The 15905-nt window shown below is 44.7% G+C and overlaps 1 protein-coding gene across 2 annotated transcripts in view; it reads right to left on the bottom strand.

Annotated features, from left to right (window-relative positions):
* Positions 1-15905, bottom strand: part of LOC137423189 (slit homolog 2 protein) — a 559055-nt gene that overhangs the window by 199093 nt on the left and 344057 nt on the right. The window lies entirely within an intron of this gene.

The raw sequence follows: 15905 nt of genomic DNA, 5'->3' as shown, positions 1-15905 counted from the left end.
GAACATTGCTGTTCAGTGATGTTCCCATTCAATTTGACAGAGCTTGAGCAAATCTGCAAGGAAGAATGGGAGAATCTGCCCAAATGCAGATGTGAAAGCTGATACAGACATAACCAGGAAGACCCGAAGCTGTAATCACTGCCAAAGGCGCTTCTTCGAAGTATTGACTCAGCAGGTTGAATACTTATGTAAATTAGATATTTATGTATTTCATTTTTGATGATTTTGTAAAAAATTCTGAAAATATGTTTTCACTAAACATGTAAAACACTTTCAACTTTTCCCCAAACGTGTTTTTAAAAATATCATTATGGGATATTTTGTGTAAATCGGTGACAAAAGAATCTCAATTTAATCCATTTTAAATTCAGGCTGTAACACAATAGAATGTGAAAAAGTCAAGCGGTGTGAATACTTTCTGAAGGCACTGTACACATAGTATTTGACTGGGGTACTCCGATCATTCTGGAATAAAAATACATTGAACATCCGTGATTATATGCATCTACTAATTGTCTATTCTGACAGTGATGGATCTTTCCAATAAAACAATGCCACCAGTCATTATGCCTGTGTGATTCATTGTCGATTTGCGAGGAGGAAGGAGAGGCATGGCGTCGGTTGACAAAGAATTCGACAACATCGTCCTTGCACTGACATTTCATGATCCACAATTCTACTGACAATTAGTGAGGTGAGATGGAATGTGCCTTAGAAGTGTATACTGTCTTATCAACTCTACAAGGTTATGAAATAATATTGTTGAGAAAAAAGGAGAACAATTAAAGCATATTCCCAGAAACTTGAGAGTTAATCCTTGTTGTACTCGAGCCAGGTCTTTAAAACAGCTGTTCACCACCATCCCTTATCTTCCTCCATCCAAAACCTTTTCTACCCCCGTTAATTCACCCCAGATCCACTTTTTTGAAATTCCGACTTCTTTCCTGGAAGTCCTAGCAGTGTCCATGCGTTTTATACCTCTCACACGCCCCCCCCCCCCCCCTTATACCTCCATCCCTCCCGTGCCTCCTCCCCCCAAGCTCTCTCCCTCCCACAGATCTCCTGATGTCCCTGCTCTCAAATGTTGTACTTGTGTGCTTCCCTCTCTATCCCCATCTTGTCTCCCGCTCCCTTTATCATATGTTTTATGTGTCAGTTTGTCTTTTTGTGATTAATGTTAGCTCTTACACGAGCCTCGATCTTATAAACAAAAAAAAAAGCCATGATGGGTACTTTCTATTTTTTGGGCCGACAATGATTCCTCTATACTACACTATAGGAATCTATGGGTGATAATCATATCCCATATAACCCGGCAGGTAGTTTAAATCTCTCATAAGGCCCTCACTTGAAATGAATATACAGAAAAACATTTGCTTTAAAGTCTGTCTGACTGCACGTGCTCACATCATGAATTTTCACAATTAACAACTGGCTGCCATTTTTGGCTACCTGTGAACAATGATTTCAATTCATCCCAGCATTTATTTTCCAAAATGAGGATAAAATATAGCTTAGGAGTAATCATTAACAATGCTTTGGATACAAACGACATTTTTTACATTGTATTTTCACAACGTATAGAACACTGTTACACATTCATAGAATATCGTTACATCAATTGTTTCTGCAATTAATTTGGATTTTGCTTTTAATAGTTGAGTCATGGCACATTTATGATTGTCATACATGTTAGTTTATAAACAATATGTTTTTCCTGTTGTCAGGTAGTTATGTTTGACAGGGTGGTATACCAATGACAGAGCCATCTGTTGAATGGGGGTGTTGTGTTGGATGTTCCCATCTACCAAATTTGATTGCTAATGTACATTAAATATCCCACGTTGTCTTTCCCAGAAAAAATATATATAAAATTACCCAGAAAAACAACACCCTGAATTTTTTCTTTTCTTTTACAAATTCCTGCTCTAACGTCAGGCCTAGCCATGAGCCATAAATGATGATCATAATCATGATAATGAGGATAGTTCTGTTTGATTCACTGTGGTATGGAATGAAAAAACATTTTAAAATATTCCAATCCAGGTAATGTAGGAACGACAAAATGGAACTCTGACTTGGTATCGATACGGGGTCTGCGTCTCCAAAAGGATAAGCCGTAAGAGTCCTGGCCTGTTCAGGTTAGATCCTGTAATCGCCCGGTTTAGGATTCTAAATTGAATTAAAACAATCCATGACAAATCATAAATAAAATTGAAGTTCAGCATAATAATAATAATAATAATGCTAATTATTATTATTATAAAAATGTCTCGTTAAATCTGTAAAATTTCTCAGTTGTATAGGAATTAGTAGTGGGAATAAGTTATCTTGTACCAACCTTTGTGAAATTCCCTTAGTCTCAGTTTTGTGACATTTGCTAATCTTCAACTACTGAGGGCATATAGATATTGTAACAAGTGTTTGGTGAAGAGCGAAATTGCAAAATTTGAAGAGTACAATTGAGGAAGTACAATTCTTGAGTACAGTTTAGAGTACAATTGCACAGAGTACAATAATGCACAGAGTACAATAATGTACAGAGTACAATAATGTACAGAGTACAATTGTACAGAGTAGGTACAGAGTACAATTGTACAGTACAGAGTACAATTGTACAGAGTACAATTGTACAGAGTACAATAATGTACAGAGTACAATTGTACAGAGTAGGTACAGAGTACAATTGTACAGTACAGAGTACAATTGTACAGAGTACAATATTGCACAGAGTACAATAATGTACAGAGTACAATTCTTGAAGAAGAGTACAAAATTGCAAAAAAGTACAATTGAAGAGTACAAAAGTGAAGAGCAAAAAATAAACATCTACAATGTTTATTTAATTTTCAATCAGCTTTTGTGTGAAAATGGATAAAATAATATGGTTCAAAACAAAGCAAGAAATGTATCTGGTACTACAAGTTCTGCTCCATAAACAGTGGCCCCCAGACAGACATTGAAGACATAAAAATGATCCCCCCTAAATAAGTGGATGGCTCCCTCCCTCAAGCTGCCACCAGGCCTGAAGTATTGCCAGCCAAAGTTCTATGCTCTTGGTATTGCGGGTTTAATCCTGACGGCTATAACATTGCCATGGCCACCCGTAATCACAATGGAATCACAATGGAATGGAATCAATCACAATGGAAGCACAATCATGCCAAATCATGGACATACTGAAGAATGTAACAAAGTATTACACTGTCTGAATATGAAATGGAGTTTCTAAAGAATGGGTTCTCAAAATACAGCTTGCATGCTAAATATGCCTCCCAAGGTCAACCCTCATACAAAGTTTCAAATTTTGTTCCATATTCTCTTGGAAAGAAAAGAATCAGGCATTATAGGATGGAACTGACATGAGATAACAACTACTTTGGGCATTGCAAGTACATTTTCTGCTTTTGGTGTGGTGCTACTCGAGAACGTACTCTCTGGAATAGTTGCAGTGCCATACAATAGTGGTTATAAAAAAAACTTTTTGTTAAAGTTAAGCATTGGTGTCTGCACATAAGGAACATCATGTTATTGATAAGAGGAAATTTTGAAATGGTCTTTATTGTGTTTTTACCAAGAACATAACGAATGAATTGTCCCAAGTGGACAGAAGCTCATCTCCCGGGGGACGGTGGTCATAGTTGTGGTGCATTAAGTGATTAAGTTGATTTTCAGTTTGATTTGATGGAAAATTAGGAGCCCGTTGGGGCTGAAATGCCTGATAAACATGATGGTATTTGCTCAGTGAAAACGATGTAGGTTGAGCGGGTCCTGAATTGATGAAAAACGCTCCATTAAATTGTGTCCAGTGAAAGGACCATTAAACACTTTTAGACCCTAAAAGGGTAGAAAAGGGTCTAAAGTGGTCTCAATAATCAAAAGGGTATAAGGCTCTAAAGTGTTGAAATGGTCTTAAAATTACTTAAAAAATGTTTTTAAAAGGACTAAAAATGTCTACAGGGGCCTAATGGTATAAAAAGTATAAAGATCTATGGGATCCATGGGGTGTAATGGGTGCATTCCTATGATGATGGTGTGAGTCGTCGCTTTTGATATTTACTACTATAAGAAGGTGATGACACATGTGGGAGAAAGGTTCACCTTACCTTGGTTGCCCCCTTGCCAGTCCAGACAGGGAAGACAGATTACACAACAACCTTAATCAAACTAACCTCTCTGTTGCACACAACACCACCTTCCAATGGCATACAAAAACAGGAGGACTCATCACGTGACGTCTTTGTCACAGGTAAAAATGAACTATCCCATGTGAACACACGGTCCATGGTAACCCCTTATAAGATACTAACTACCCTGTATCTCGCACACGTAACAATATAGTATACCAAGAAAAAAAGCTGCATTCAGTGAAGTTAGGTTGTTTAAAATGACTATCTCATGGCTCAGTCAAAGACATTGGCAATGACCTTGAGCATCAAATTCATGAGAATGTGAGGAAGCTTGTGGCATTTTCCAGAACACTGGACGAGAGCACCGACATCAGAGAAACTGCTCAGCTGTTCATTTCCTCATTTTAAACATCAGAGAGACTGCTCAGCTGCTCAGTTTTGTTCAGGGAGTGACAGAAGACCTCATCATTTTCGAGGAACCACTTACCTTCCTCAGCTTCAAAGATCAGACTAGTGAAATCAGCATCGTTGATGCTGTGTGCCACACTTTTGATGCATGAAATGGTTATCTTTAGTTGGTGTCACAATGAATGGCAAACAATCTAAGTGATAGGAGAATCAAGTCATTTTGGCTTTCTCAAACAAGAATGTTGTTGAAGTACGGACATTATTCACTACCACTGCATTACTCATCAGGAAGCTTTTGTTGCACATTTCGTGAAAATGGAGTATGTCGTGAATATCAGAGTAAAGTGCGTAAACTTCAAGTCCAGAGGCCTGAATCAACACCTGCAATTTAAGACCTTTAAGAAATCGGAAGCCTAGTTTCGAGATGTTGTCTACTTCACATTAGTTTGATGTCTGAGCATAGGTGTCACTATGGAGCGCTTCTTTCTTCTGAGGCAATCAATAAATTGCTGAACTTGTGATTCAAAAAGGACGAAACGTACTTCAGCTCGGCAATACTGAGAATAATTGTGATGTAGCATTCTTAATTGACATCACCAGTCTTCTCAATTAACTGAATCTGAAGCTGCAAAGTTATGGAAAGTTAATAGCTACTCTATTTCCTAGTTTGAAGTCCAAATAAAGAAAACTCAAGTGACTGCAGAAGCATCGGAAGAGTGACAATGCAGCCATTTTTCCAGCATAAATAGAGCTTCTGGAAGATTAAACTTTGGAAAATGAGTTGGAGCTCTGGCCTGTACATAAGCAAGTATGTTCAGATGTTGGAATTATTGCAGGAAAAATCATCCAGTACTTCTGGAATTTCATACTGTGACCAAAGCCTGGCACAGTTCCATAAAGGCCTCTCGCCATCAACAAACATGACATTTCGTCGGCACGCCAATTGAAGTACTTCTATTTTCAGAAGCGTGCAGACTTGTGAGAAAACCTTCTCTACTATCATCATCATTAAGTTGATGTTTAGATCAAGAGTGACAGATGATCACCTTTACTTGTGTTTTATTATTTCGTATGCAGCCTATGGCTGCTGGTTGCATCATTGCTGTGTGTGTGGCTGTACCGCTGATGTAGTGCCCCCTGTTTCCAGTAAGGTGGTACTAATTTTGCCGACCTCGGAAGAATGACAAGCTGAGTCAACCCACGACAGAAGCTCAAACTCAAGACCCTTTAAAGACCTTTATCATAAAGCCAACACCAGGCTTCATCACTTTAACTCAATCCTTTACATTGCGACAAGTTTCAAATCCATGTTGCCACAAGTAATTGTCTGGAAAAGTCAACTTCATAGCTTCCACTGACCTAGAAACAAGATACGTTCCTTGAAATCTATTAATTGTGACTGTAAATAAGGGGAATTATATTTAATGGAATTAGAGGTGTTTAATTCTAAAAAATATATTTTGTGGCCTTACATCCAATGGTCCACCTGTTAACTGGCCCTCTTTGACCAAACCTTTTGGAATCCGTGTTCTAAAGAATTAACCTTGCACCAAGAGCAAATTATATGCAAACAGAATGCAATATACCAAAAAATTTCGGTCCCCTTGTGTTTTATACCCCCCCCCCCCTTCCCACGCCTCCTCCCCCCCAAGCCCTCTCCCTCCCTCACTTCTCCCTGCTCTCAAATGTTGTGGTTGTGTGCTTCCCCTTCTCTCCCCATCTCGTCTTCCGCTCCCTCTTTTTGTATATTGTGTTTGTCTGGTTGATTTGTTTGTGAAATAAATGTTAGCTCTTTCACGAGCCTCGATTCAGTATATATACCAAAAAAAAAAAAAAAAATCCTCAACTAGTTATGTCAATGGATCAAATCTAAACATGGAACCTTTCACAGTCAGGTAAACAAAGCACATAAATCAGCAAGTAATGTGAATATGCAATGTGTCCATGGGATTGCAAGAGTAAATACATGAGAAGCATATTGAACTAGAACAGCACTCGGTAGAGCGCATAGTCTCACCTCACGCACTCATTCTGAATAAAAATATCATCATTAACTGAACACACTACTATTATGACCCACTGCTATTATGGCCCATACACCCGTATCATCCATGCACCCTATTTTGTCAAATACATTGCCATTATCGATAGCCTTATTGATAATTATTGATTGATTATTACGATATTTAATGACCATTTTTGTGCACATGAAGGCTAAATTGCATCAATGAAGATGAATATGAAAAAAAATTCAAGCTATATTTCCCATTTGCTATTTGATCATATGTATGAAGCGTTGCATCGATCTGTTAAGCAGTTCTGGAGAAGATTTATTCACATTCTTATTTTCAATGCAATATGGCCACGTGACCAATGGCGTCATAAATTTAATTCTTCACTCACATCGGGTAATAGATCAGATATATGAAGTTTCAGATTTTTCAGATAAGAATTTTGATTCAAACAATTGTAGCTAGAATACCACATCACCAATGACGTCATCATTATCACTCTATTTACCCCATGGGGAATTGACGACATATGACAAGTTTAAATTTTTTTCATTGAACGGTTTTGGGGATGTCCAATTTTTTCCTTTAATCCAATATGGCTGACAGCGGCCTGTTCGACCTATGACATCAGAGTTATCAATAACATATTCTCCATGGTAATCCCTCCTTTGATTAAAGTTTTGCATCAATCGGATAAGCGGTTGAAGAGAAAGAAAAATTAAAACCAAAATATGTAGAGGTGGACACAGACGGACAGACATGCATATAGAAAAACAGACAGACAGACAGATATTCATATTCTTGCAACAATTTTGGGGAAACTACTTTGGGGTGAGACTAAATGAGATTGACAAATCACTGAATTGCAATGCTCCAGTCAGCAGGACAACAGGTGAATGTGATAAAAAATGCAGAAGATGAATTCGATAAAGGGCACTGTTATGTTGAGCATACATTACATTGATTTTGAAGAGTTCTTGTAAATTGCCATTTATGATATTGTTGCGAATATGGAATTTGGCCTCCATATCCGCTTGTAAATATTCCCCTATTTTCTCCAATACTCCCCAACTTTCCCCAGTCCCCCATTCCCTAGTCCCATTGCATGTAAATAACAATCAGTAGAGCCGACCTTCCCCTTATTCCCCCATTAAATGTCGTGCCCAGGTCCACCGCACCACACGTAGACAACTTTCGGACATCTTCCTAGTTATTCTTAATCTATGTCAGTTAAGGCCTCGTTTCCATTAATTATGACTCTTCGTTGCACCAGAATGTGATTATATGGCACCAGTAGTGAGTTTAGGACCTTCCCATACCTCCTCCCATCTTCTTCCCCAAACAACAACAACAACAACAACTACAGCTACAACAACAACAACAACAACTACAGCTACAACAACAACAACAACAACTACAGCAACAACAACAACAACTACAACAACGGCGCGCGCGGGGAGTGTGCGTCCTCCCTCCGGCTCGGTTAGCCGCCATTATCCATGCGCCCCACGGGGTTACCACGAAGGGGCTGGCTGTCAGCTCCTCGTCAAGGGCGGAGCCTGGTAAACCCCCCCCGCACCCAATAAGAAGGGCGGACCGATTCCATCTGGGCGGAGCTAACGAGCCGAGGGCGTGTCACTCCCCGCCGGATATACGCAGCCGCTTGCCGGACGTGACGTCAGATGCGCCCCCAGCTTGAGACGACAAGACGCCACCTCGAGCGCTGAGAGACCTCCTGCATCTTTTGGGCCGCGCCATCCTGTCCCTGAGCACAAGGTGCACCTTGTGCTGGCCATCGAATACCCGCTTTCCTAGCCATCAATCCCCGTGTGAGTCAGTTTTTGTCCTGTTTCTCTGTGGTCTGTCGGGAATAATATAAGGTTGTGTCTAAGTGCCTGTCTTCCTATGATGTACCTCTTGTAGTTGTAATCTAACCTTCCGCCTTAATATAACCTCCTCCGGAGGTCTTGAGAACTGAACCCCTGGTGTCGTATTGTGTCATTATAACCCAGCCGGGTGTCTTCTCTTTCCTATTGAGCCAGCGTAGCGCGGCTTCGTCGACGTTCGAGTACAATCGGGTAATTTGTGCGGACACGACGGCCATTCCGCTCGGCCCACCTTAACATCAAAGTCGTGTCTGTAACAATTGGTGTCGAGGAGTGGAATTCGAACCCGGGACTAAATTAGTTAGGCCCAAATTTTGGGAGGGAAAATCGATTCGGAGCGCGTTTCCCGCGCGAAATTATAACGGCGAAATTTCAATTTGTTTTACGAAAATAAAAAAAATAAAAACCGAATTTTGAAAGTCGCGCTATGGCGGATCAAGACAGCTGGGGTCCGGTAAAGGAGAGTGAGGTAGGGTCGATCCAGGACCAAAATGAGGGACAGGAGGAGAGCGAAGCAGTGAGGGCGGCAGGTTCGCAAAATAGCGCCGTCACGCACGAAGAAGCGGGCGCGCAAAATGGCGCCTCGCTGATCACCGCGCCAGCGACCGTGGCAGCGCCCCCGATGGATTGGGGCCTTTTTTTTATACAAATGAAGGCCCTTATGGCCCAGAATAATGAAGAAATGGCAAACAGAATGGGGAACCGGATGGATGCTCAGGGTGAGCGATTGGAGGGCCAAATGGGGGTAATGGGAAACCAAATGGGGGTAATGAGGGACGAAGCGAGGGGTACCAGTGAGAAGTTAGACAATAATTTTGAGGAGTTAGACAAGAAAATTGAGAAGTTAGACAATAATTTTGAGGAGTTAGACAACGGGATAAAAGAAGTAAAGAATGGGTTAACGGGGGTAGAAAACAGAATGGCCGCTCAAGAGAATCAGATAGAGGGAGTGAAACATGGGTTAACGGGGGTAGAAAACAGAATGGCCGCTCAAGAGAATCAAATGGAAGGGATGCAAAAAGGGTTAGAGGGGTTAGAAAACAGTATGGAAGGCAAATTGAGGGACATGAGGGACCAAGCGGAAAGGGAAGTTAAACAAATGGAGCAGCAGATAGAGGGGGTCAGAATGGGGGTAGAAACCAAACTGGATGCTCACAGGGAGGAAATGGAGCAGATGAGGGTGGCATCTGGGCAGGAGATGCAAGTGATGGGAGAGGAGATCAGAAGAGGAGTGAGTGAGGAGGTCGGAGGAGTGCGCGAGGAGGTGAGGCACTGTAAGGAGCGCATGGAGAAAGAGGTGAGAAAGGGGACTGTAAAATTGCAAGGTGGTATAGAGGAGTTGACGCTGGGAGTAGAACAACTGACAGTGGGACAAAAGGAGTTGGGGGACCAGGTAAAGAAGAACACAGCGGTAATAGAGGGTTTAAAATCGACACAGAAGGAGATGAAAAAGGACGTAGGGGTAATTAAAAAAGAGTGCCAGACGGTACATGAGGACCTGACGAGGAAAATGGACAAGGTGGTAGAGGTAATGGAGGTTAAAGAGCGGGAGGTGCGGGAGCACATAGAAAAAAATAAAGTGGAGTTAGAGGAAGAACTTAAAGGGGCGCACGAAGAGATGAAGGAGATGAAGCAAAAATTAGAAGAAGTGGAAGAAGGGGTGAGCGAAATTAAGAAGCGACGGAGAGAGGATAAGAAAGAGATAAAGGAGGAAGTAAAAGAATTGGTCCAAAGTCTGTGTTCGGATCGTGATGATGTGCTCATTAACCGGATGAGGGATTCGCAGGTGATGGAGGAGAAGCGAAGAGAAAGAGGACCCGGTGTAAGTGGTGACCAATATGGTCGTGCGTATGATGCGCCAGGTGATTTAAGAGGCTTGGGGGTCGAGATAGACCCGGGTGTTCGTGAGAGGCCGTTGGTGAAGTGTGCGACAGGTCTGGTGTGCGAAAGAGGAGGTGTGCGAGAAAGTCCGACTCTGGGGTGTGTGAGGAAAAAGTGCGTGCCAAGGAGTAGTGAGGGTGCTGGCGAGAATGAGTCGGTCGTAGCGCGTGTGCGAGGGGGCACATGGAAGCGCGGTGTGGTGAGTGTTGCAGAGGGTGTGACGGGAGAGTGTGCGCGAGGAAGGTGTGTGACGGACAGGTACATGGGGAAAGAGTGCGCTGTCAAAGGCAAGGAAGAATGCACACCTGTGGTGAGTGTTACAGAGGGTGTAACGCAAGAGTGTGCGCGAGGAAGGTGTGTGACGGACAGGTGCATGGGGAAAGAGTGCGCTGTCAAAGGCAAGGAAGAATGCACACCTGTGGTGAGTGTTACAGAGGGTGTGACGGGAGAGTGTGCGCGAGGAAGGTGTGTGACGGACAGGTGCATGAGGAAAGAGTGCGCTGTCAAGAGTAAGGGTGAGTGCGCTGTCAAGAATGGAGGTGAAAGTAGTGAGAGTGACAAGGAGCGTGAGTTAGTTGTGACAGGTGAGCGAGGATGTACACCTGGGATGGAAGGATGCACACCTGGAATGGTAGAGCGTGAGTGGGAATGCACGCTGGAGTTGGTGGTGAGGCACGTGGTTGGGTGTGCGAATGAGGGCACACCTGTGATTGTCACAGAGGAGGTGACCGAGGAGGGGGCGCGAAGAGGTGTATTGGTGAGGTGTGCGAGCGACGAATGTGTGCCAAAGTGTTCGGTGGTCAGGTGTGTGACCAAGGCTGTGAGTGGAATGAGAGTACCTGGGTGTGTAAGGAAAGGTACGAGGAGCATGGGCACGGCTGGATGTGTGAGCAAGGAACGGGCTGCGGGGTGTAAGCATGCAGGTGAAGCATCGACGTTACACGGGTTAGAGGTTAGAGCGACTTTTAGCCGAAGCGGGCCCTCGGTGCGTGCTGGGCCTCGCTTTGAACGGCCGCGTCCGTGCTCCACTAGGCGGAGCGGGCAGCCCGATAGAAAGGGTCGTCATGGCGACCACTTTTTGGTGAGACGTGCCGGCAGGTCTAGATCGGGGCATTGGATGGCTCCACGCCGAGGTGGTGCGTGGGATCTCGGCCCGGGTAAGCCCCCGTCCCTGCACCGAGTGCCGGACGCATCCAGCCGCTGGCACAGAACAACCAGCATCCATTGCTTGGCTTTACGAAGCCGGGCTTTGGACAGGAATTGGCGCACCGAGAGGCATTAGTGAGTAGACTGGGTGATCAGGTTAGTGTTTTGGACCCAAAATTAGAGAAAAGCGAAATTTGATGATTGGCAAGGGATTGGCAGTAGTGATTGGCAGATGATGGGTAGTGATTGGCAAATTTTTAATTTGTTGAAATTTGATGTGCAAAATTGGTAGTGAGAGACCCCCGATGTGGTGGGATGGCATCCCTGCCACCCTTCCCATGGGGGGGCAAAGGAGCAATAGCTTATGGGGTGTATGGCAGTGAAAACTAGCCCGGGAGGGCTTGGATAATGATAGGGATCTAGAAGAGATTGACATTAGGTAACGTTAAGATTAGTTAGTGACTGATACCTGTAGTGGGGACGCAGGTAGATTAGTATGGATGATAATGACGAGGGAGCGCAATAGTTTAAAGGGACGACTGGGAAGCGCAAGTTTCAGAAGGGAGTAGTTAGCTGAGATGATGCCGTGTTTGTGAGAATTGAACAGGTGTGATTGCACAGGTGTGCAACTGGACAGGTGTGTGGAGCAGGGTATGAGTAGTGAGTGTGTGGATCAGCGCGAATGCGCTTGGGGAGAGAAGGGTGCAGGTGGCACCAGGTGTGAGAGCACAGGTGTGCAGGTACAGGTGTGTGGAGAGAGTTGGAGTGAGTGGTACGGAGTGGTGTGCATGGTGCGAAGGTGTGGATGGGGGAAGAGTGGACCCCTTTCACGAGCACCCGGGGCGGGTAGTGTAAGTGTTAGGTAGAGGGTGCAGGTAAATTGTGGTTGGATATTGGCATTTGTGGTGCGGTTGCAGAATGGTGTTGTGAATGGGTGCATTAGTGTTGTGGAAATGGCTGGGCGTGTAGCCTGTTAGTGTGTGTAGTTGGTTGGGCACTCCACCACTGTGAGGATGTCGGCCAGGTGAGGCCGCAGGTGGGCTCTGGGAGCCGGTAGTTGTGAGTGGGTGCCTGAGGATCCCGGGTGTGGATCGGGCAGCCCAGTGCCAGAGAGGGCACGGAGTGGGGAGAGAGCCAGAGGGCCTTCCCCTGGTAGTTAGGTTAGGGTAAGGAGCAGGTAAGCTCGGAGGCAACTGCAGTGGTGGAGGTGTGCAGGTGGGTAGACCCACTGGGAGAGGTACACGTCGCAGCCCAGAAATTGTACGAGGGCACCGGGAGATGAATCGGGGGAGTGAGACCCCAAATTGAAGAGCACCACAGTTTGGCCAATGGGAATTGGTTTTTAGAACCCATAGCGTAAGAGGGCCAATGGTTTGGCCGGAGAAAGACCCCGGGTAGTGTAAAGTTGTTAAAGTCATTTAGGAGATAGTTAGGATTGATGAACCTGTCGCACCATACGCAGCCACTTACCTGTGGTGATGATGATGACTCCACACCTGTGTTTTCTTTGTTTTGTTGCAGGAGATGAATCGCTGTGTGGATTTGTGAGACGCATCACGACGTGGATGAGACATTGGGGTGATTCCATCTCTCCCTCCCTAGGAGGGACTGATGATGAATTGGTAATGGCAAATTATGATGTTGAGTTGGAGATGGCAAATTTTGATGAGAGTTGAAAATGGCAAATTTGATTGGTTAGGAGGGAGAGAAGACGAATTTGGTTTATGGGAGGAACGGGGAAGACAGTAGGGATGTTTGTTGATTTGTAAAGTAGATGTTTATGGGTAGTGTTGTGTTTTGTGGATACAGTAAGGGGTAAGGGAGGGGCCATGTAGGTTACCTGGTGGGGGGGGGGGGGCGTACGATAGGAACGTACCTGTCTCACCTGGTTCCCATGTGCCCCCAGTGTGCATTACCTTATATTGCGTGCACTTTTGCGCCCTTACCACCTTACTCACTTGTTTCTTCTTTTGTCTCCCACCTCCGAGGATCTGGCTTTGGGGTAGAGAGAGAGGAGAGAGAGGTGCTGGCTACGCAGTTGTGGGCCTGCACTTTCGCTGTTGGCTGCCTGGATCGATACACCATATGGACCGCAATGTTTGTGGCCACCCACAATGGACCGCAGCTCTTTTGCGGCCAAGCACCACCCGTGGAAGGACCTATGGGTCAACGTGGCACCTATGCCATAAAGGTGAACCACTGTTAATTAACACCAAGTGCACCACAAGAAGAGCAAGAGACACCTGCAGGGTTAGGGGTTGTCGAATTTATTTTTATTCCAATGAACAATGGTGACTGCACCGATTGGTGGTGGGGTGGTGCTTTTGATGCTCGGGAAGGGTGCTCTGCACGTTATTAAAGGCCGTCGGCCACAGAGCACTCGTGGGTTGGTGTATCGATGCTGGCAAGCGCGCTCTCTCTATGCATAACATCTGCATGTGTTCCTCCAAAAACAGGTCCTGGATCGTAGTGTAAATAGCAGCATAGTCTTGTAAATAATGCTCCCTACCGGCTGTATGTTTAGTTTGAGAATTCTTTCCGGATTCGGTTATCCTGTGGGTGTGTTTCTGTGAGGAGAAGGGTGCAACGTCGCAGGGGGACATATTTACTCATTTGTGAATATCTGTAAAACTGTCGCACTCAGGGTAGAGTTAATAGTAGAGGGAACTACATTGCGTGCCACACTAAAGTAGGTAAAAATTTATCGGGTCGGGACGCCCCGAGGGTAGAGAAGGGTGCAATGTTGCGAATATGGAATTTGGCCTCCATATCCGCTTGTAAATATTCCCCTATTTTCTCCAATACTCCCCAACTTTCCCCAGTCCCCCATTCCCTAGTCCCATTGCATGTAAATAACAATCAGTAGAGCCGACCTTCCCCTTATTCCCCCATTAAATGTCGTGCCCAGGTCCACCGCACCACACGTAGACAACTTTCGGACATCTTCCTAGTTATTCTTAATCTATGTCAGTTAAGGCCTCGTTTCCATTAATTATGACTCTTCGTTGCACCAGAATGTGATTATATGGCACCAGTAGTGAGTTTAGGACCTTCCCATACCTCCTCCCATCTTCTTCCCCAAACAACAACAACAACAACAACTACAGCTACAACAACAACAACAACAACTACAGCTACAACAACAACAACAACAACTACAGCAACAACAACAACAACTACAACAACGGCGCGCGCGGGGAGTGTGCGTCCTCCCTCCGGCTCGGTTAGCCGCCATTATCCATGCGCCCCACGGGGTTACCACGAAGGGGCTGGCTGTCAGCTCCTCGTCAAGGGCGGAGCCTGGTAAACCCCCCCCGCACCCAATAAGAAGGGCGGACCGATTCCATCTGGGCGGAGCTAACGAGCCGAGGGCGTGTCACTCCCCGCCGGATATACGCAGCCGCTTGCCGGACGTGACGTCAGATGCGCCCCCAGCTTGAGACGACAAGACGCCACCTCGAGCGCTGAGAGACCTCCTGCATCTTTTGGGCCGCGCCATCCTGTCCCTGAGCACAAGGTGCACCTTGTGCTGGCCATCGAATACCCGCTTTCCTAGCCATCAATCCCCGTGTGAGTCAGTTTTTGTCCTGTTTCTCTGTGGTCTGTCGGGAATAATATAAGGTTGTGTCTAAGTGCCTGTCTTCCTATGATGTACCTCTTGTAGTTGTAATCTAACCTTCCGCCTTAATATAACCTCCTCCGGAGGTCTTGAGAACTGAACCCCTGGTGTCGTATTGTGTCATTATAACCCAGCCGGGTGTCTTCTCTTTCCTATTGAGCCAGCGTAGCGCGGCTTCGTCGACGTTCGAGTACAATCGGGTAATTTGTGCGGACACGACGGCCATTCCGCTCGGCCCACCTTAACATCAAAGTCGTGTCTGTAACAATATGTAACAACTTAAATTTCGGTGGTTCATGCCAGACTGCACATTAATGAATGCATGTTGCTCCAAAAGCTACTTCTATACAGGGTGTTACTAATCAAACAACATAAGAGTTTGTGACAGGTGACAAGTCAATGTTTGTGATAATCAGGGTCACTTTCAGGGTTCTCAAACACACAAAGACATCAGGACATAGCAATTGTGCCGCACTAATTTGGTTCAATTTTGGTGAAGATCCAAATCTGGACCTAGATATGAGAATTCTGAAACATTTTAAAAGTCATTCTTCACCAATGAGAGATAGACCCAAAACGGTGAAAAAAAACATGCTATTTCAAAAAGTTGTGGACGAGTTATGGCAAAACTAGTTGGATGAGTTGGCTAGGTGACAAGAACAAGCTGATTATATTTTGGTTCAGGTCTGGATCCAGATCTTACCTATCAGTGGGCTACAAAACATAAACTGTTCAGCCTGGCGGAGGTATGCTCTCTACCGAGTGCCATTCAAGTTTGAAAAGAATATGTAGCATTGTAGCTGTTCGTTTTTATGTTCATAAT

The sequence above is a fragment of the Myxine glutinosa genome, chromosome 3 (genome assembly GCF_964187855.1).
Source record: "Myxine glutinosa chromosome 3, kmMyxGlut1.1, whole genome shotgun sequence".
In the NCBI taxonomy this organism is placed as follows: domain Eukaryota; kingdom Metazoa; phylum Chordata; class Myxini; order Myxiniformes; family Myxinidae; genus Myxine; species Myxine glutinosa.
The sequence above is the reverse complement of the archived record's forward strand: the minus strand, read 5'-3'. Positions and strand labels throughout refer to the sequence as shown.